Source organism: Taudactylus pleione, unplaced genomic scaffold (assembly GCF_031769625.1).
Source record: "Taudactylus pleione unplaced genomic scaffold, aTauple2 ptg000013l, whole genome shotgun sequence".
Classification (NCBI taxonomy): domain Eukaryota; kingdom Metazoa; phylum Chordata; class Amphibia; order Anura; family Myobatrachidae; genus Taudactylus; species Taudactylus pleione.
The window spans coordinates 3,475,852-3,499,641 of NW_028284416.1; the positions used below are offsets into that span (position 1 = coordinate 3,475,852).

The following is a 23,790-nucleotide window of genomic DNA, read 5'->3' on the forward strand; positions in this document are numbered from 1 at the left end:
AGGCTGTACCATACACAGTGTCACAGGCTGTACCATACACAGCTTCACAAGACACCAGTCACAGGCTGTACCATACACAGTGTCACAAGACACCAATCACAGGCTGTACCATACACAGCGTCACAGGACACCAGTCACAGCCTGTACCATACACAGCGTCACAAGACACCAGTCACAGGCTGTACCATACACAGCGTCACAGGACCCCAGTCACAGCCTGTACCAAACACAGTGTCACAGGACACCAGTCACAGGCTGTACCATACACAGCGTCACAGGACACCAGTCACAGGCTGTACCATACACAGTGTCACAGGACACCAATCACAGGCTGTACCATACACAGTGTCACAGGACACCAGTCACAGGCTGTACCATACACAGTGTCACAAGACACCAGTCACAGGCTGTACCATACACAGCGTCACAGGACACCAGTCACAGGCTGTACCATACACAGTGTCACAAGACACCAGTCACAGGCTGTACCATACACAGTGTCACAGGACACCAATCACAGGCTGTACCATACACAGCGTCACAGGACACCAGTCACAGGCTGTACCATACACAGTGTCACAAGACACCAGTCACAGGCTGTACCATACACAGCGTCACAGGACACCAGTCACAGGCTGTACCAAACAGTGTCACAGGACACCAGTCACAGCCTGTACCAAAGACAGCGTCACATTACCCCAGTCACAGTCTATACCATATACAGTGTCACAGGACCCCAGTCACAGCCTGTATCATACACAGTGTCACAAGACACCAGTCACAGGCTGTACCATACACAGTGTCACAGGACACCAGTCACAGGCTGTACCATACACAGTGTCACAAGACACCAGTCACAGGCTGTACCATACACAGCGTCACAGGACACCAGTCACAGGCTGTACCATACACAGTGTCACAAGACACCAGTCACAGGCTGTACCATACACAGCGTCACAAGACACCAGTCACAGGCTGTACCATACACAGCGTCACAGGACACCAGTCACAGGCTGTACCATACACAGTGTCACAAGACACCAGTCACAGGCTGTACCATACACAGCGTCACAGGACACCAATCACAGGCTGTACCATACACAGCGTCACAGGACACCAGTCACAGGCTGTACCATACACAGCGTCACAGGACACCAGTCACAGGCTGTACCATACACAGTGTCACAAGACACCAGTCACAGGCTGTACCATACACAGCGTCACAGGACACCAGTCACAGGCTGTACCATACACAGTGTCACAAGACACCAGTCACAGGCTGTACCATACACAGTGTCACAGGACACCAATCACAGGCTGTACCATACACAGCGTCACAGGACACCAGTCACAGGCTGTACCATACACAGTGTCACAAGACACCAGTCACAGGCTGTACCATACACAGCGTCACAGGACACCAGTCACAGGCTGTACCAAACAGTGTCACAGGACACCAGTCACAGCCTGTACCAAAGACAGCGTCACATTACCCCAGTCACAGTCTATACCATATACAGTGTCACAGGACCCCAGTCACAGCCTGTACCATACACAGCGTCACAGGACCCCAGTTGTCATGACAATCCATAGAGCATTTATTATCCTTGATTTGACACTTTGCGGCATGCACATTGTGATCTCCCCTGTGCCAGGCAGAGGTGACAGCAGCCCACCCATCCTTGCAGGAGAATGAAATAAGCCCAGGACCGTTATTACTGCAGCTCAGCACTTTCCACCATTACTTTTGAGGAAGGGTTTGGCTGTTCCAGCCTCCCACCTCCTGACTCATCACAGCCATGAAATATTAATGCCCTGCTGAAAGTCTTAATGCTTCCAGTGGGATCTAGAGGGAGGAGGGGAGTGGGTGTACAACCCAGCAGCCAGCACTCATCTCAAGGAAAGGAGAGCAAGCGGAATAGGGGGCGGAGGAGCCGAAATCCCCCCCATACACAAAACCTGAATAAACCCTGGCTGGTTACAGAGGCACGCAGCCCATCTATATGCAGAGACAGAGCATTGATTCCAGATCCTGATAACACTCCCATGCCGTTTGTCGCCACCAGATTAATCAGAACACAGAAATAGCAACACGCTCCTTAAACATGGCAGCTAACGTAGTGATGGTCCTTCTGTACGCCACACACGTGTAGGGGCTCATTCACTAACTGCAGCATACGTGGATGTGCAGCGTATTTATAAAGGCGTAAATGCTCCGGTCGGAGTAGCGCCTGCAATAGCGCCATCCGATGCATAGCGAGCACCTGTCACAGCGTATTTGGGGGTCTATTTACTAATCAGCTCCCAACTGTCATTTTTCAAACACAGCCTGTGAGATGACAGTTGGGAGCTGATTGGCTGGTACCTTATCACTTTTCACTCTGTCTCCTAACACTGCTTAGTAAATAGACCCCTTAGCTGGAAAACGCTGTGCGCACGCCAATAATAGCGGCCGCCCACCTACGCGCCTGTGAAGATTTGCGTGACTGTAGTCCTTATACAAGTCTGCACCTGGAGGTGCGATACCAGGGCTGGGAGCATTTTAGACTAGACCAGGCACAGTAAAGACATATTTGCGCAATTGCGAAAACTCTGTTGCACGGACGTGTATTATGCAGGGAGTTGCTAGAGAAGTATTTAAAGGCTTATTTACCTCTAGCACTGAATGTGCACTTGGCAAATAACACAGTTATAGTTACAAACATGGTCGTAACTGCATGATGTATATCTGTTGTAAATCAGGCGCGTCAGCTATTGGCGCCAACCTGAGCGTATCTTCCGATAGTTGCAGATTTGCCAGTAATTTTAGTTCGTTTGTTTTGGGATTTTTTTTTTTTTTTTTTTAGCGAGTGCAAATTACGCCTGTATCTTGGGGCACTAGCCAGTTGCTTTAACTGGGACGAAGGCCCAGGCTGACATGAGCACGGCGGAACCCATTAAAACATAAGTTCCGTAAAGCCGCGATGTGCGACGGTGAACACTGAGCAGTTATGGAAATACCCCAATTTTGCAAACAATATAAAATCTTCAAAGTTATGTGACAAACAGGGCCTGATTCAGAGCCGCTCGTAAGCGGCCGCTCGTTCGCTCCGAGCGATGTTCGCACATCTGCGCATGCGTATGGGTTTTAGTACGCATGCGCGAACCAGTCAGTGCGGTCGAAAATCGTGTGCTCGCAAAATAGCGAATGCCTGCTAATTTGAGTGACAGGATGAGGCGTTTGTGGGTGGTAACAGGGGAAGGTGCTTGAAAACGGGGAGTGGAGATCCGAACGCAGGCGTGCCAAACGGTCAAAACGGGCGTTTAATGGGTGTGCATAATTAACAAAGCAGCGTCATCGACCACGTCAGTTGGTTGTCTTTTAGCCTGAACTGTTCACATGATTGCAGTAGGAAAATCCAACCACAAGCAGTTCATACGCCTATCGATGTACTCGATTAATCTAATAAATAGCGGAGATGACGTATGATGCGAGCGGCCAGGGGGCGTTTTTTCCAAAATAGTGAGTGCATGTTTAGTTCGCTCGTTCAGACATAGAGGCATCAACAGACCGCAAAGAGCGAGCGCTTAATTTAAATAGCCAGCCCCTTTTTCTGAACGAGCGTCCGCAAACAGCGTCCGGCTCTGAATCATGCCCACAGTGTGCTGAGCAATTTCCCAGGACGCAGCCACAGTGTCTACTTGTTACTGCTGGAATACAATCTTTACGGGCAGCTTATGGCACTGTGGATGTACTAAGGAACGTCGCATTAAAAAAGCCTGGGGAGATTACAGCGATAATTCTTTCAATTAAATCTTAAATAACAGAATGTTATCTGTGTATAAAAAAACCATTTGGCCCACAGATTGGATTTTCCCTGAATTGTACCATACTTTAAGTGAAAAATCCATCCTTTATTTAATCTTCCATTAACCTCACATAGTTGCAGAACGATATCACAGCAAGCAGCAAATTTGTTCTCAAAACCAATATTGGGGTGTTAGCTCTGTGGCCAAAACGTACCGTTCCAGACGCCGCCTTGAGAGTTCTAACATGGTAAAAAATAAATGTACACGTGCTGTAACCCATAACCAGACCTGAAGTTCCGTTAATCTAACTTGTACGATAGAAACAAACATCTGATTGGATGCTATGGGGTACATCGGCTATGATAATAACTAAGACAATGGGACTGGACCCCTTTGGTTGACCCATGTCCATTTAAATACGTGTCTTCAAAAGTCACTGGCAGAACGATAAGATTTCTCCTCCCAGCAGTCAGGAGATGGCTTGAAGCCGGTTATTCAAGGGGTCTGTTGCCCCAAATAGAATATGCTGTTTAATGTAGACATCCCCTTTAAAGTACTTATTTGGGCTCCAGTGCCAAATGTCAGAGGGATCTATTTACTAAGCAGCGTCAGGAGACAGAGTGAAAAGTGATAAGGTGCCAGCCAATCAGCTCCCAACTGTCATTTTTCAAACACAGCCTGTGAGATGACAGTTGGGAGCGGATTGGCTGGCACCTTATCACTTTTCACTCTGTCTCCTGACACTGCTTAGTAAATAGACCCGAGAATCTTTTATGCAAATTGGCAGGGCATGCTGCAATTTGTAGTTCCACAGCAGCCGATGAGCCACAAAATGACCCAACCAATTCATTTATTTTATAATTGAACCATGCAGTTTAGGCGTCACATTAGGGGTTAACGCAAAATCAATCAGCAGAAGTCAGAGTTTAGCAATTTCTGCCATCGATTTACATTTACGTCTAGTGAGCACAGCCCGGTCTCCTCCATTGTGTTTAAATTAAAGGAAAAACACATTGTACTGTGAGCAAGGTTTAGATTTGACATTTTCCAATACGCATTAACTAAAATAAATGGACATAAATGAATCTGTTTATTTTCGGCGCTGACAGAATTACTGCGCACTTGGCCGATTATATTGTTGCCTCTTATGATGACAATTTCAGGGAACACGGAAGGATAATTTTTTTTTTTTTTATGTTAAATAATGATTTTCGCACTAAGAAAAAAAAAGGTTTCCTTCAGTATTAATCCTTTCTTAAAGAATTGCGCACATTAAAAACGTCCGTTCAACTTTTTATTTAGTTTGTATTACCCGGTCGATGACCAGATGATTTGTGAAGCTTGTTATTTATTTTACAGCTGGGCATATTCGTACGGGTGTTGTTTTTAGTCACCCATGGGTGTGCATCTGAAACCACAAAATGCTAATAAGCTGGGTACATACTAGACGATGTGGGTATCCAGAGACGGTACAATCTGGTGTACAACTGCCCGATATATCGCTCCCGTTGCATCCAGAAGCATGGTGTCGTCTGCTGTTTTTTCAGATTGTCCTGTACTGTAGGCAGATCTGAAGATACGAGGAACGACGCACGGGAGAGTGCAATAGTGCGTACACATAGGACCATGTGGACGATTTGTCATTCCGAATTGCCCCGAAGCGACAAATCATCCAAAATCTTGTCTACTGTGCACCCAGCTTTAAAGGAGTAATAATCTCTCTGGGGAATACGTAAATCCCTCTTAGCACTCAGGCATTCAATAACAGTGGGCACTTGAAAACAAGAACTTAAACTTCTGTCTTTTCAAACTAATTCGATACATGTCGGCTGTGCGGGTGCTGATCCGCTGAAGGGCGCTTCAGGTCACTTCATAGTGCTTGGGTTTCAGATTCAGGTTTTTTGGTTTCTCAAGCCTTCTTAGCAACCAATCAGATTCTAGCTTTCATTTGTCTAGTATGCATTATAAATTGATAGCCAGTATATAATTGGAAGGGGAATACCTTCAACTTGATCTGCGCCCCCTGCTATTAAGTGGACAAGACGTTAAAGTGGCGTTGCAAGTGATGAACCGGTCAGAGGCACTGACCGTTCCGTTCACTGTGCCCTTCGATTCCGTCAGCTGCGGCAGCTTCGTCTACGGGTCCCAGACTGTATGTCTACGCAGAGTTACAGCACACATCTACAGAGTTCTCAGTAGCCAAAAGAACACATAAGCTGAAAATCAGCCGTGGGCACCGCTGGGTATTTTTGTGACTGGCGCAGGCTGCCAGCAAGTGCTGGTCAACGCAGCCAAAAGAGGGAAAGATTTGCCAGAGAGGTGAGTTAGTACTTTCCCTCTTTGCCAAATTTGCTTTTAATACAGTCAAACAATTGTAATACATCTCCCCGTAGGTTTGATAATCCCCCCCCCTCAGGCTGAATTTCGCATAGCATATACTGACAACATTATCTAATTGAATTAACAGTCACTGGCCTAAGTGCTGATCCCTACATTTTCGACAGTTCGACCGTTGGTTGCATCTAAAGATGCACCCAGAGTTGTTCGAGCACATGAAGAGGCTCAAAGAGGGCGTCTCCGTTCTTGCACATCCGGACGCACGCTTGGGCACCAGGGAAGGACTTCTAGCGGCATTTTCATAAAGTCACAGAAGCAAAAGTCGCACAAAACAGACGGTGCAGCAAAATCAGGCCCATATATCGGGTACAGGTGGCTGCTGTGACATAAAGGGAGGGATTTTATTCAGAGCGATGGGTGTGAAGTGTTGGAGAAACAGGGGGGTGAAGGCACTTCGTGACCAGTAACATTGCCAATTAACACTCGTCCCCCATAGAGGTGCGCGGGTTTTGTAACAATTTATTTGGCTACCATATAAAGCGGTAATGAGTGCAGCCGAACGTTGCTCTGAACTGAGGTACTGATTCAGAGCCGCTCGTAAGCGGCCGCTCGTTCGCTCCGAGCGATGTTCGCACATCTGCGCATGCGTATGGGTTTTAGTACGCATGCGCGAACCAGTCAGTGCGGCCGAAAATCGTGTGCTCGCAAAGTAGCGAATGCCTGCTAATTTGAGTGACAGGATGAGGCGTTTGTGGGTGGTAACAGGGGAAGGTGCTTGAAAACGGGGAGTGGAGATCCGAACGCAGGCGTGCTTAAAGGTCAAAACGGGCGTTTTAAGGGTGTGCATAATTAACAAAGCAGCGTCATCGACCATGTCAGTTGGATGTCTTTTAGCCAGAACTGCTCGCATGATTGCGGTAGGAAAATGCAACCACATGAATAGCGAGCAGTTCATTCGCTTTTCGATGTACTCGATTAATCTAATAAATAGCGGAGATGACGTATGATGCGAGTGGCCAGGGGGCGTCTTTTACAAAAAAACGTCCGCATGTTTTCTTCGCTCGCTCAGACATAGAGGCGTCAACAGGCCGCAAAGAGCGAACGGTCAATTTAAATAGCCAGCCCCTTTTTCTGGACGAGCGAGCGCACATAGCGTCCGGCTCTGAATCAGGCCCTGAATTCTGACCCAAAGTAGCGTCCTTCTGGAAGAAGGAGGTCTGGGAAACCTAGTGTATATTAGGCTATCTCATGGGCATCAGCACAGGGGCACCTGAGCAGTCACCTCTGATACCTGTCCCCAATCACAGAAAAAGTAGTTGCTGGTTCACGATTGGGCAAAATAACCAGAAATCCAATGTGATTTTATTTGGAGGTGGTCGGTTAATTGTTGCTGGGGAAATACCTCCAGCACAAGGCAAAGCTAAGGGCACCAGCGCCTGGACTCTCTGGTCACTAACAGGTGGGCAGGTGGGACACACACACACGGACAGGAGGTGATACAGAGGTATATGGAGCCTCAGGTGTGGCAGGTGGGATACACACGCAGACAGGAGGTGATACGGAGGTATATGGAGCCTCAGGTGTGGCAGGTGGGATACACACGCAGACAGGAGGTGATACGGAGGTATATGGAGCCTCAGGTGTGGCAGGTGGGATACACACGCAGACAGGGGGTGATACGGAGGTATATGGAGCCTCAGGTGTGGCAGGTGGGATACACACGCAGACAGGAGGTGATACGGAGGTATATGGAGCCTCAGGTGTGGCAGGTGGGATACACACACAGACAGGGGGTGATACGGAGGTATATGGAGCCTCAGGTGTGGCAGGTGGGATACACACGCAGACAGGAGGTGATACGGAGGTATATGGAGCCTCAGGTGTGGCAGGTGGGATACACACACAGACAGGAGGTGATACGGAGGTATATGGAGCCTCAGGTGTGGCAGGTGAGATACACACACAGACAGGAGGTGATACGGAGGTATATGGAGCCTCAGGTGACGGGGCAGCAATCAGACAGGCCTGACCCCAGACGCTCTCATTGACTAAGGCTGGGGTTTGTTACTGCCTAATACTGCGCCAGGATCGTTTTACAGCGTGTGGCTCCAGCACAGAGCATCCAAGTATTGGATTTTTAGTGTCAGGATAAAAGAAGGAAAACAAACCCTGGACAGGAACATTTAGAACAGGGCTTCTGAGCACTGACAATGATGCGGAGATAACGAGGTGTCTCTGGAGGCCGAGACCAGGGGAGAGGAGTGTGCGAGACAAGTGCACAGTGCAGCCCGGGCCCGTCACCACAGTATCCAGCAATAGCCCAGTATATGTGCAACTAATGATCCTGCAGCATCCTGGAGTTTACAAGAATGAGCCTACAGAGTTAGAGTAACAGTATGGGAACAAGTTATCTTACAGCACCCTAGAGAATCATTTTACATAGAAGAATAATTTTGCAGTATTCCATAATATGATCCTGCAGTACCCAGAGTAACACAGTATATGTGCTATGAATGATGCTGCAGTACTCAGTGTAACACAGTATATGTGCTATGAATGATGCTGCAGTACTCAGTGTAACACAGTATATGTGCTTATATGAATGATCCTGCAGTACTCAGTGTAACACAGTATATGTGCTATGAATGATCCTGCAGTACTCGGTGTAACACAGTAAGTGTGCTATGAACGATCCTGCAGTACTCGGAGTAACACAGTATATGTGCTATGAATGATGCTGCAGTACCTGGAGTAACACAGTATATGTGCTATGAATGATCCTGCAGTACCTGGAGTAACACAGTATATGTGCTTATATGAATGATCCTGCAGTACTCAGTGTAACACAGTATATGTGCTATGAATGATCCTGCAGTACTCAGTGTAACACAGTATATGTGCTATGAATGATCCTGCAGTACTCGGTGTAACACAGTAAGTCTGCTATGAATGATCCTGCAGTACTCGGAGTAACACAGTATATGTGCTATGAATGATGCTGCAGTACCTGGAGTAACACAGTATATGTGCTATGAATGATCCTGCAGTACCTGGAGTAACACAGTATATGTGCTTATATGAATGATCCTGCAGTACTCAGTGTAACACAGTATATGTGCTATGAATGATCCTGCAGTACTCAGTGTAACACAGTATATGTGCTATGAATGATCCTGCAGTACTCGGTGTAACACAGTAAGTGTGCTATGAACGATCCTGCAGTACTCGGAGTAACACAGTATATGTGCTATGAATGATGCTGCAGTACCTGGAGTAACACAGTATATGTGCTATGAATGATCCTGCAGTACTCGGAGTAGCACAGTATATGTGCTATGAATGATGCTGCAGTACTCAGTGTAACACAGTATATGTGCTATGAATGATCCTGCAGTACTCGGTGTAACACAGTATATGTGCTATGAATGATCCTGCAGTACTCGGTGTAACACAGTATATGTGCTATGAATGATCCTGCAGTACCAGAGTAACACAGTATATGTGCTATGAATGATCCTGCAGTACTCGGTGTAACACAGTATATGTGCTATGAATGATGCTGCAGTACCTGGAGTAACACAGTATATGTGCTATGAATGATGCTGCAATACTCAGTGTAACACAGTATATGTGCTATGAATGATCCTGCAGTACTCAGTGTAACACAGTATATGTGCTATGAATGATGCTGCAGTACCTGGAGTAACACAGTATATATGCTATGAATGATGCTGCAGTACCCAGAGTAACACAGTATATGTGCTATGAATGATGCTGCAGTACTCAGTGTAACACAGTAAGTGTGCTATGAATGATGCTGCAGTACTCAGTGTAACACAGTATATGTGCTATGAATGATGCTGCAGTACCCACAGTATATATGCTATGAATGATGCTGCAGTACCCACAGTATATATGCTATGAATGATGCTGCAGTGCCCACAGTATATGTTCTATGAATGATGCTGCAGTACTCAGTGTAACACAGTAAGTGTGCTATGAATGATGTTGCAGTACTCAGTGTAACACAGTATATGTGCTATGAATGATGCTGTAGTACTCGGTGTAACACAGTAAGTGTGCTATGAACGATCCTGCAGTACTCAGTGTAACACAGTATATGTGCTATGAATGATGCTGCAGTACCTGGAGTAACACAGTATGTGTGCTATGAATGATCCTGCAGTACTCGGAGTAACACAGTATGTGTGCTATGAATGATCCTGCAGTACCAGGAGTAACACAGTATATGTGCTATGAATGATCCTGCAGTACTCGGAGTAACACAGCATGTGTGCTATGAATGATGCGGCAGTACTCGGAGTAACACAGTATATGTGCTATGAACGATCCTGCAGCATCCTGGAGTTTACAAGAATGAGCCTACAGAGTTAGAGTAACAGTATGGGAACAAGTTATCTTACAGCACCCTAGAGAATCATTTTACATAAAAGAATAATTTTGCAGTATTCCATAATATGATCCTGCAGTACTCGGAGTAACACAGTATATGTGCTATGAATGATCCTGCAGTACTCGGAGTAACACAGTATATATGCTATGAATGATGCTGCAGTACCCACAGTATATATGCTATGAATGATGCTGCAGTACCCACAGTATATGTGCTAAGAATGATGCTGCAGTACCCAGAGTAACACAGTATATGTGCTATGAATGATGCTGCAGTACCCAGAGTAACACAGTATATGTTCTATGAATGATGCTGCAGTACTCAGTGTAACACAGTAAGTGTGCTATGAATGATGCTGCAGTACTCAGTGTAATACAGTATATGTGCTCTGAATGATGCTGCAGTACTCAGTGTAACACAGTATATGTGCTATGAATGATCCTGCAGTACTCAGTGTAACACAGTATATGTGCTATGAATGATCCTGCAGTACTCAGTGTAACACAGTATATGTGCTATGAATGATGCTGCAGTACTCAGTGTAACACAGTATATGTGCTATGAATGATCCTGCAGTACTCGGAGTAACACAGCATGTGTGCTATGAATGATGCGGCAGTACTCGGAGTAACACAGTATATGTGCTATGAACGATCCTGCAGCATCCTGGAGTTTACAAGAATGAGCCTGCAGAACTAGAGTAACAGTATGGGAACAAGTTATCTTACAGCACCCTAGAGAATCATTTTACATAAAAGAATAATTTTGCAGTATTCCATAATATGATCCTGCAGTACCCAGAGTAACACAGTATATGTGCTATGAATGATGCTGCAGTACTCAGTGTAACACAGTATATGTGCTATGAATGATCCTGCAGTACTCAGTGTAACACAGTATATGTGCTATGAATGATGCTGCAGTACCTGGAGTAACACACTATATATGCTATGAATGATGCTGCAGTACCCAGAGTAGCACAGTATATGTGCTATGAATGATGCTGCAGTACTCAGTGTAACACAGTATATGTGCTTATATGAATGATCCTGCAGTACTCAGTGTAACACAGTATATGTGCTATGAATGATCCTGCAGTACTCAGTGTAACACAGTAAGTGTGCTATGAATGATGCTGCAGTACTCAGTGTAACACAGTATATGTGCTCTGAATGATGCTGCAGTACTCAGTGTAACACAGTATATGTGCTATGAATGATGCTGCAGTACTCAGTGTAACACAGTAAGTGTGCTATGAATGATGCTGCAGTACCCAGAGTAACACAGTATATGTGCTATGAATGATGCTGCAGTACTCAGTGTAACACAGTATACGTGCTATGAATGATCCTGCAGTACTCAGTGTAACACAGTATATGTGCTATGAATGATGCTGCAGTACTCGGTGTAACACAGTATATGTGCTATGAACGATCCTGCAGTACTCGGAGTAACACAGTATATGTGCTATGAATGATCCTGCAGTACCTGGAGTAACACAGTATATGTGCTATGAATGATCCTGCAGTGCTCGGAGTAACACAGTATGTGTGCTATGAATGATGCGGCAGTACTCGGAGTAACACAGTATATGTGCTATGAATGATCCTGCAGTACTCGGAGTAACACAGTATATGTGCTATGAATGATCCTGCAGCATCCTGGAGTTTACAAGAATGAGCCTGCAGAACTAGAGTAACAGTATGGGAACAAGTTATCTTACAGCACCCTAGAGAATCATTTTACATAAAAGAATAATTTTGCAGTATTCCATAATATGATCCTGCAGTACCCAGAGTAACACAGTATAAGTGCTATGAATGATGCTGCAGTAGCTGGAGTAATACAGTATATATGCTATGAATGATGCTGCAGTACTCAGTGTAACACAGTATATGTGCTATGAATGATGCTGTAGTACCCGGAGTAACACAGTATATGTGCTATGAATGATCCTGGAGTACCTGGAGTAACACAGTATATGTGCTATGAATGATCCTGCAGTACCCGGAGTAACACAGTATATGTGCTATGCATGATCCTGGAGTACCTGGAGTAACACAGTATATGTGCTATGAATGATCCTGCAGTACCCAGAGTAACACAGTACATGTGCTATGAATTATGCTGTAGTACCCGGAGTAACACAGTATATGTGCTATGAATGATGCTGCAGTACCCAGAGTAACACAGTATATGTTCTATGAATGATGCTGCAGTACCCGGAGTAACACAGTATATGTGCTATGAATGATGCTGCAGTACCCAGAGTAACACAGTATATCCGCTATGAATGGTGCTGCAGTACTCGGTGTAACACAGTATAAGTGCTATGAATGATGCTGTAGTACCCGGAGTAACACAGTATAAGTGCTATGAATGATGCTGTAGTACCCGGAGTAACACAGTATAAGTGCTATGAATGATGCTGTAGTACTCAGTGTAACACAGTATAAGTGACTTCTCATAGTCAGGGTAATCAGAGAGACAGGGGAGCTGCCGGTCACAGGAGAGCCAGTCGACGCTGCCGCCCTGATGAACTACACTTGTTATATGACGATACCACCACCTGGTAAGAAGAGATTGGCATAAACTAGCTCAGAGAAGTGGTCAGTGACCTGTGAAACGCGTAGCCACCAGCTACTTTATTCTACGACTCTGCAATGTAACGCACGAGAGATGCCGCTTACATTTCATTCCACCATTGTTGGAACCAACTGCAACAAACCTTTTATAAACTTTGACGCCATTCGCAAGAAGTGGTACCGCGTAATTCATTGGTAGTTCCTGCGCCGCAAAAGGTCCTTTTCTACAGTCACTGCATGAGGTTCTGGAACCCGCTTTCTCATTTAAAAGGCAGCAAACACCATTGCACTCATAAGTGCCTTCAGTGAGGGGCCGCAGACCCTTCTCTCCGCCATTTGCGTGTGAGTACCTTCTGTGACTACTAATATACAATCTTTCACTAGATAACAATTAGCATTCCCCTCTGATCACCGGCTGCTGAACATGACGATTTGTGAAGATGTAGTTTTAAATTTTTTTTTATTTTTTAACCAATTGGTTATTGACAACGTTACGGTCTCTGCAAATTAAACTCTTTGGGGCTAAAATTCAGCCACTTGTGGAGCGTATATTGTATTATTTGCATTGAACCTGCTCCAACCCCAGGCATCGGTGTGGGCGATAAAACATTGTACCAGGCAGGCACCCGCACACAGGCTGTGGCATCTAGTGACATGCGACATATACCCATTTTTTCCACGGACGCTTATTTTGATTTAGTTCCAATTCTGCACTAGATATAAAAAGTAACAAAACATATACAGGCGCTACGGATGCTCAAAAATTCACAATAAAAAATAAATAAAAATAGCATAGGATAAAAGTCAGTAAGATTTTTTTTTATTTAATTTTTTATTTAATTTTTATTGTGATTTCTGAACATCCAAAGCGCCTGTATATGTTTTGTTACTTTTTATATTTATTGTCGTTCTAAACAGTAGGGGTACTGTTATATAAAACAGAATAGGCTGCAGATGGAAAGGGAGCCAACGAACTTCCGTCTCTTTACCATTTCCAATTCTGCATTAGGCCCGATGTTTTTATATAATTTATTTATTTGTGGTCAATCTTTTCTGTTTGCTGGACTTAATACTGGAAGAATTGTTGAAACGAGAGGAAATAGTGTCTCCTGTCCACTAATTATTTAAGGTGGACCCAGGAGGAGGACGCCCAGATCCAGGTTATTAGTCATTAATTTTCTCCACATCTTAGTGAAAAATTCAGAATCATTTCAAGGCAAAATGTGGATAAATTATTACAAACTAATAGGAAATGGATTTGTGTCCTGGGCAGTATAATGAACTCATTAGCTGCTGTAATAATACATTCTGTGGTCTGGATAAACAGTTGTATGTAAGAGCATCATTAGCGATCTGGAGTCTCTCTGAGTAAGTATAGACAGTCACTGCGGCCCTGATTATTCTCATATTATCGAGTACTCTATAGGAAGACAAAAATCCAAGGGTTTGTCTTAGTGCATGTGTTCCCCTTTAAGAGGAGGTTGTTCCAAAGCATAATCCTATGCCAGGAAATGTAATATGAGGGGGACTAGGCAGAGAGAGTGGGGAAATAAAGAGAAGGAGCGATAAGGGGCAGAAGACCCAGAAGATAGCATAATACAGTCAGGGGAAGGAGAGATGAGAGGAAGAAGAGCAGGAAGATGGAGAGATAAAAGGTAGCAGACCAATGGGATGGGAAAATTAAGAGGATAAAAACCCGGGAATGGCGTGGTAAGGGGAAGGAGACACGGAGGATGGAAAGAATAGGGCAAGGAGAACAGGAGGATGGCCAGGTGAGGAGAAGGCGAATGGAAAGATGGGAAGGAGAACAGGAGGATGGCAGCTGAAGAGAAGGAGAACAGGAGAATGGAAAGATAAGGGGAAGGAGAACAGGAGAATGAAAGATAAGGTGAAGGAGAACAGGAGGATGGAAAGATGAGGGGAAGGAGAACAAGAGGATGGAAAGATGAGGGAAAGGAGAACAGATGGGTGGCCAGGTGAGGGGAAGGAGAACAAGAGGATGGAAAGATGAGGGAAAGGAGAACAGATGGGTGGCCAGGTGAGGGGAAGGAGAACAGGAGGATGGCCAGCTGAAGAGAAAGAGAACAGGAGAATGGAAAGATGAGGGGAAGGAGAACAGGAGGATGGCCAGGTGAGGAGAAGGAGAACAGAAGGATGGAAAGATGAATGGAAGGAGAACACGATGGAAAGATAAGGGGAAGGAGAACAGGAGGCTGGAAAGATGAGGGGAAGGAGAACAGGAGGATGGAAATATGAGGGGAAGGAGAACAGGGGGATGGAAAGATGAGGGGAAGGAGAACAGGAGGATGGAAAGGTGAGGAGAATAGGAGAACAGGAGGATGGAAATATGAGGGGAAGGAGAACAGGAGGATGGAAATATGAGGGGAAGGAGAACAGGAGGCTGGAAAGATGAGGGGAAGGAGAACAGGAGGATGGAAATATGAGGGGAAGGAGAACAGGAGGCTGGAAAGATGAGGGGAAGGAGAACAGGAGACTGGAGATGAGGGGAAGGAGAACAGGAGGATGGAAATATGAGGGGAAGGAGAACAGGAGGATGGAAAGGTGAGGAGAATAGGAGAACAGGAGGATGGAAAGGTGAGGAGAATAGGAGAACAGGAGGATGGAAATATGAGGGGAAGGAGAACAGGAGGCTGGAAAGATGAGGGGAAGGAGAACAGGAGGCTGGAAAGATGAGGGGAAGGAGAACAGGAGGATGGAAATATGAGGGGAAGGAGAACAGGAGGCTGGAAAGATGAGGGGAAGGAGAACAGGAGGATGGAAATATGAGGGGAAGGAGAACAGGAGGATGGAAATATGAGGGGAAGGAGAACAGGAGGCTGGAAAGATGAGGGGAAGGAGAACAGGAGGATGGAAATATGAGGGGAAGGAGAGCAGGAGGATGGAAAGATGGGGGGAAGGAGAACAGGAGGATGGAAAGATGAGGGGAAGGAGAACAGGAGGATGGCCATGTGAGGAGAAGGAGAACAGAAGGATGGAAATATGAGGAGAAGGAGAACAGGAGGATGGAAAGATGAGGGGAAGGAGAACAGGAGGATGGAAAGGCAAGAAGGAGAAAAGGAGGATGGAAAGGTGAGGAGAATAGGAGGATGGAAAGATAAGAGGAAGGAGAACAGGAGGATGGAAAAGTGAGGGGGAAGAAGGACAGGAGGATGGAAAGGTGAGGGGAAGGAGAACAGGAGGATGGAAAGATGAGGGGAAGGAGAACAGGAGGATGGAAAGATGAGGGGAAGGAGAACAGGAGGATGGAAAGATGAGGGGAAGGAGAACATGAGGATGGAAAGATGAGGGGAAGGAGAACATGAGGATGGAAAGGTGAGGGGAAGGAGAACAGGAGGATGGAAAGGTGAGGGGAAGGAGAACAGGAGGATGGAAAGATGAGGGGAAGGAGAACAGGAGGATGGAAATATGAGGAGAAGGAGAACAGGAGGATGGAAATATGAGGAGAAGGAGAACAGGAGGATGGAAAGATGAGGGGAAGGAGAACAGGAGGATGGCCAGGTGAGGAGCAGGAGAACAGGAGGATGGAAAGATGAGGGGAAGGAGAACAGGAGGATGGAAAGGTGAGGGGAAGGAGAACAGGAGGATGGAAAGGTGAGGGGAAGGAGAACAGGAGGATGGAAAGGTGAGGGGAAGGAGAACAGGAGGATGGAAAGGTGAGGGGAAGGAGAACAGGAGGATGGAAAGGTGAGGGGAAGGAGAACAGGAGGATGGATATGTGAGGGGAAGGAGAACAGGAGGATGGAAATGTGAGGGAAGGAGAACAGGAGGATGGCCAGGTGAGGGGAAGGAGAACAGGAGGATGGAAATGTGAGGGGAAGGAGAACAGGAGGATGGAAAGATGAGGGGAAGGAGAACAGGAGGATGGCCAGGTGAGGAGCAGGAGAACAGGAGGATGGAAAGATGAGGGGAAGGAGAACAGGAGGATGGAAAGGTGAGGGGAAGGAGAACAGGAGGATGGAAAGGTGAGGGGAAGGAGAACAGGAGGATGGAAAGGTGAGGGGAAGGAGAACAGGAGGATGGAAAGGTGAGGGGAAGGAGAACAGGAGGATGGAAAGGTGAGGGGAAGGAGAACAGGAGGATGGAAAGGTGAGGGGAAGGAGAACAGGAGGATGGAAAGGTGAGGGGAAGGAGAACAGGAGGATGGAAATGTGAGGGGAAGGAGAACAGGAGGATGGAAATGTGAGGGGAAGGAGGACAGGAGGATGGAAAGATAAGGGGAAGGAGAACAGATGGTGGCCAGATGAGGGGAAGGAGAACAGGAGGATGGAAAGGTGAGGGGAAGGAGAACAGGAGGATGGAAAGATGAGGGGAAGGAAGACAGGAGGATGGAAATATGAGGAGAAGGAGAACACGATGGAAAGAGAAGGGGAAGGAGAACAGGAGAATGGAAAGGTGAGGAGAAGGAGAACAGGAGGATGGAAAGATGAGGGGAAGGAGAACATGAGGATGGAAAGGTGAGAATAGGAGGATGGAAAGATGAGGGGAAGGAGAACAGGAGGATGGAAATATGAGGGGAAGGAGAACAGGAGGATGGAAAGATGAGGGGAAGGAGAACAGGAGGATGGAAAGATGAGGGGAAGGAGAACAGGAGGATGGCCATGTGAGGAGAAGGAGAACAGAAGGATGGAAAGATGAGGGGAAGAACAGGAGGATGGAAATGTGAGGGGAAGGACAGGAGAATGGAAAGATGAGGGGAAGGAGGACAGGAGAATGGAAAGATGAGGGGAAGGAGGACAGGAGGATGGAAAGATAGGTTAAAAGGACGCAGAGTGACATTGAAAGGGAATTTAAATTAGGAGGGTGAAGACTTTCCTGCCACTGCTGTGGCCATCACTGTTTCTGCAGCTATTGCTTCTTCAGCTCCTTACACTTTTGTTCTGGACTCAAACTCTGCAGCCACTTCCACTTTGTACTCTGTAGCACTCTGCTACTTCTGCTTTACAAACTGCTGTCCCTCTTTTACTCCTGCCTCTCAAACTGCATGACTCATTTCTTCTGCTCTACCTGCTCCCTCAGCTATACCCGTTCCACATCGTGCTGCTCCCCCAGATGCACCCACATGACACCATGCCGCTCCCTCTACTACACCAGCTCCTTACACTGCCGCTGCCACTGGTGCTAATGCTACAACTACTACACACTGGGCCTGATTCAGACCCACTCGCTAGGATGCATTTGCTCGTAGCTGCCGATATTTCGCAATGTGCGCATGCATCGCACTTCAAGTGCACGAACCAGTCCATGCGATCGCGAAACGATCGCTCCATGTCTAAAGACGCCCGGCCAGAATGAGTGACAGGAGAAGCTGTTTGTGGGTGGTGACTGGGGTTGGACAATGAAAACGGGGGAGTGGAGGTGCAAACGCAGGCGTGTCTGTGCGTCTTAACGCCATTCCAGAGGCGTGCATAATTAATACGGAGCGACATAGAACACGTCACCCGGCTGGATTTTACACTGAAGTGCTCGCAGTGCCTGCGGTAAGGTATGGTCAACCACAAGCGCTTTGTTCGCTTCCGATGGTTGCATATACTTCCTGGAGATGACATGTATAAGTGGGTGTCTTAATACAGGCTGGTGGGCATCTGCATACACAGGGCAATCGCATGCTAAGACATAGTGGGCGGGCTTATGCCTTGCCATGCTGTTAGCCAAATTTGCATTCGCATCGAGTGAACGCATCTAGCGAGAGGGGCTGAATCGGGCCCACTGTTCTATACCTGCTTTGTATGCTGCAGAAACCTCTACCACTCCTACTTCATGTATCCCCTGGCTACACTCTACTGCTTCTACATCACACACTACAGCCACATCTACTGCTTCTACATCACACACTACAGCCACTTCTGCTGCTTCTACATCACACACTACAGCCACATCTACTGCTTCTACATCACACACTACAGCCACATCTACTGCTTCTACATCACACACTACAGCCACATCTACTGCTTCTACATCACACACTACAGTCACATCTAGTGCTTCTACATCACACACTACAGTCACATCTACTGCTTCTACATCACACACTACAGCCACATCTACAGCTTCTACATCACACACTACAGCCACATCCGCTGCTTCTACATCACACACTACAGCCACATCTACTGCTTCTACATCACACACTACAGCCACATCTACAGCTTCTACATCACACACTACAGCCACATCCGCTGCTTCTACATCACACACTACAGTCACATCTACTGCTTCTACATCACACACTACAGTCACATCTACTGCTGCTGCATCACACACTACAGCCACATCTACTGCTTCTACATCACACACTACAGCCACATCTACAGCTTCTACATCACACACTACAGCCACATCTACTGCTTCTACATCACACACTACAGCCACATCTACTGCTTCTACATCACACACTACAGCCACATCTACTGCTTCTACATCACACACTACAGCCACATCTGCTGCTTCTACATCACACACTACAGTCACATCTACTGCTTCTACATCACACACTACAGCCACATCTACTGCTTCTACATCACACACTACAGCCACATCTACTGCTTCTACATCACACACTACAGCCACATCTACAGCTTCTACATCACACACTACAGCCACATCTAGTGCTTCTACATCACACACTACAGCCACATCTACTGCTTCTACATCACACACTACAGCCACATCTACTGCTTCTACATCACACACTACAGCCACATCTACAGCTTCTACATCACACACTACAGCCACATCCGCTGCTTCTACATCACACACTACAGTCACATCTACTTCTACATCACACACTACAGCCACATCTACTGCTTCTACATCACACACTACAGCCACATCTACTGCTTCTACATCACACACTACAGCCACATCTACTGCTTCTACATCACACACTACAGCCACATCTAGTGCTTCTACATCACACACTACAGCCACATCCGCTGGTTCTACATCACACACTACAGCCACATCTAGTGCTTCTACATCACACACTACAGCCACATCTACTGCTTCTACATCACACACTACAGTCACATCCGCTGCTTCTACATCACACACTACAGCCACATCTACTTCTACATCACACACTACAGCCACATCTACTGCTTCTACATCACAAACTACAGTCACATCCGCTGCTTCTACATCACAAACTACAGCCACATCTACTTCTACATCACACACTACAGTCACATCCGCTGCTTCTACATCACAAACTACAGCCACATCCGCTGCTTCTACATCACAAACTACAGCCACATCCGCTACTTCTACATCACACACTACAGTCACATCTACTGCTTCTACATCACACACTACAGCCACATCTACAGCTTCTACATCACACACTACAGCCACATCCGCTGCTTCTACATCACACACTACAGCCACATCTACTTCTACATCACACACTACAGTCACATCCGCTGCTTCTACATCACAAACTACAGCCACATCCGCTGCTTCTACATCACAAACTACAGCCACATCCGCTACTTCTACATCACACACTACAGTCACATCCGCTGCTTCTACATCACACACTACAGCCACATCTACTGCTTCTACATCACACACTACAGCCACATCTACTGCTTCTACATCACACACTACAGCCACATCTACTGCTTCTACATCACACACTACAGCCACATCTGCTGCTTCTACATCACACACTACAGCCACATCCGCTGCTTCTACATCACAAACTACAGCCACATCCGCTGCTTCTACATCACACACTACAGCCACATCCGCTGCTTCTACATCACAAACTACAGCCACATCCGCTACTTCTACATCACACACTACAGTCACATCCGCTGCTTCTACATCACACACTACAGCCACATCTGCTGCTTCTACATCACAAACTACAGTCACATCTGCTGCTTCTTCTCCTGAACCACCTTCCCACTATTGCTGGTTCTGCGACCTCTTACTGCTACCCACTTTGCCATTCCTGCTTCTCAGGCAATTAGTTTCAGTCTGATGCCACTCTGCTACTCCTCCTTCACACACTGCCGCTTTCTCAGCTACTCATTAACCCTTTCACTACTGCTTATACTACATTCCCCTCTGCTGCACCTCTTCCTCTGCAGTTCCTATTTCATATGATGCCGTCTCCTCTACTATTCCTGTTTTATTATAACTGCTCCACACTACGCTATGTCCTCTGCTTCTCATTGCTTTCCTTTGTACCCTATTACGAACTGCCCTCTGCACACAGAAATGTATTTATCCCCCTTTTCGCCTTCTACATTGCCCAGTTCGTCTTCAATCCTAGCAGCGCAGTGCATCATGTCTGCTTCTCCAACATCCCACTACTATTCTCCTCCTGCTACAGATGCTCACATTCCCACCTGTGTAGGAGTTAATGTATCTGGAATTGCCTAATGACATGTCCGAAGTTAATTATTCTAGCGTTTAGAGGTAATTTACCAGGAATGCAGCAAATCAATCAGGAATGATGTTCGTAACAAAGATTAAAGGAAATAAAATGATTTCTGTAGCTAATGGAGCTCTCAGAAAGAGAGGTAGAGAGAGGGGGGGGGGAGAGAGAGAGGAACAAGGGGCAGAGAGAAAGAGAGAGAGGGAGAGTGTCAGAGGGGTAAGAGAGAGGGAGAGAGTGTCAGAGGGGTAAGAGAGAGAGAGAGGAACAAGGGGCAGAGAGAAAGAGGGAGTGTCAGAGGGGGAAGAGAGAGAGGGAGAGAGTGTCAGAGGGGGAAGAGAGAGAGAGGGAGTGTCAGAGGGGGAATAGAGAGAGAGGGAGTGTCAGAGGGGGAATAGAGAGAGGAAGACAGTGTCAGAGGGGGAATAGAGAGAGGGGGAGAGAGTGTCAGAGGGGGAAGAAGAGAGGGAGAGAGTGTCAGAGTGGGAAGAGAGAGAGGGGGAAGAGAGAGAGAGGGAGGGAGAGAGTGTCAGAGGGGGAAGAGAGAGAGAAAGGTGGGAGAGGGGGATGCAGGGAGAGAGAGAAGGATGGAGGGAGAGAGAAGAGGAAGAAGGAGAGAGAGTGTCAGCGGGGGAAGAGAGATAGAGTCAGAGGGGGAATAGAGCGAGAGGGAGAAAGTGTGGAAGGGAGAGAGAGAGAAGTAGGGAGAGAGAGGGTGGGAGATAGCGAAAGAGAGAGAGAGAAGAAATGGAGGATGGGAGAGAGAGAAAGGTGGGAGAGGGGGATGCAGGGAGAGAGAAGAGGAAGGAGAGAGAATGTCAGTGGGGGAAGAGAGAGAGAGTCAGAGGGGGAATAGAGCGAGAGGGAGAAAGTGTGGAAGGGAGAGAGAGAGAGAGAAGTAGGGAGAGAGAGGGTGGGAGATAGAGAAAGAGAGAGAGAGAAGAAATGGAGGATGGGAGAGAGAGAAAGGTGGGAGAGGGGGATGCAGGGAGAGAGAGAAGGATGGAGGGAGAGAGAAGAGGAAGAAGGAGAGAGAGAGAGCACGAGAGAGAGAGAGAGAGAGAGAGAGAGAACAAGAGAGAAAAAAAAATGGAGGGAGTGAGTGAAATATAGAGAGAGAGAATAGCCCAGACACAAGCTGCAAGTTCTACCTTGTAAATAAATACAGATTTCTCTCTGTATAACACCAGCCGGACACACTGCATTAATAAATAATGTGATGCTATACAAGCCTGTGACAGAGAATAAAGCATGTACAGTATATTAGGAGATAAGACGTGGGGACTTGTTAGGGTGTATTGTATGCAGGTTGGTAGTAAGTGTTGGGTACGGGATGCCGATGCTGGGGTCCCTGGTGGTCAGAATCTGCTGGGGTCCCAAAACGCCAGCAACCCGACAGGGTAAGGATAACGACACCTGTCACTAAGTATCCTAACCCTACCCCTAACTCTACCTCCCCGCTTCCTAAACCTAACCCTTCCCCCCACGGACTAAACCTAACCCTCCCCACTGGTGCATAACCCTAACCCACACCCCTAGTGCCTAACCCTACCCCTAACTCTACCTCCCCGCTGCCTAAACCTAACCCTTCCTCCCACTGCCTAAACCTAACCCACACCCCAGGTGCCTAACCCTACCCCTAACTCTCCCTCCCCGCTGCCTAAACCTAACCCTTCCCCCCACTGCCTAAACCTAACCCTCCCCACTGGTGCATAACCCTAACCCACAGCCCTAGTGCCTAACCCTACACCAAACTCTAACTCCCCGCTGCCTAAACCTAATCCACCCCCCTAGTGCCTAACCCTTCCCCCTAACTCTCCCTCCCCGCTGCCTAAACCTAACCCTTCACCCCACGGCCTAAACCTAACCCTCCCCACTGGTGCATTACCCTAACCCACCCCCCTAGTGCCTAACCCTACCCCTAACTCTCCCTCCCCGCTGCCTAAACCTAACCCTTCACCCCACGACCTAAACCTAACCCTCCCCACTGGTGCATAACCCTAACCCACACCCCTAGTGCCTAACCCTACCCCTAACTCTCCCTCCCCGCTGCCTAAACCTAACCCTTCCCCCCACGGCCTAAACCTAACCCTCCCCCCACTGGTGCATAACCCTAACCCACCCCCCTAGTGCCTAACCCTACCCCTAACTCTCCCTCCCCGCTGCCTAAACCTAACCCTTCCCCCCATGGCCTAAACCTAACCCTCCCCACTGGTGCATAACCCTAACCCACCCCCCAGGTGCCTAACCCTACCCCTAAC

General features: G+C 47.0%; 1 protein-coding gene across 3 annotated transcripts in view; it reads right to left on the bottom strand.

The window, feature by feature from the left end:
- GRIPAP1 (GRIP1 associated protein 1) overlaps positions 1–23,790 on the bottom strand; it is a 107,563-nt gene that overhangs the window by 31,016 nt on the left and 52,757 nt on the right. The window lies entirely within an intron of this gene.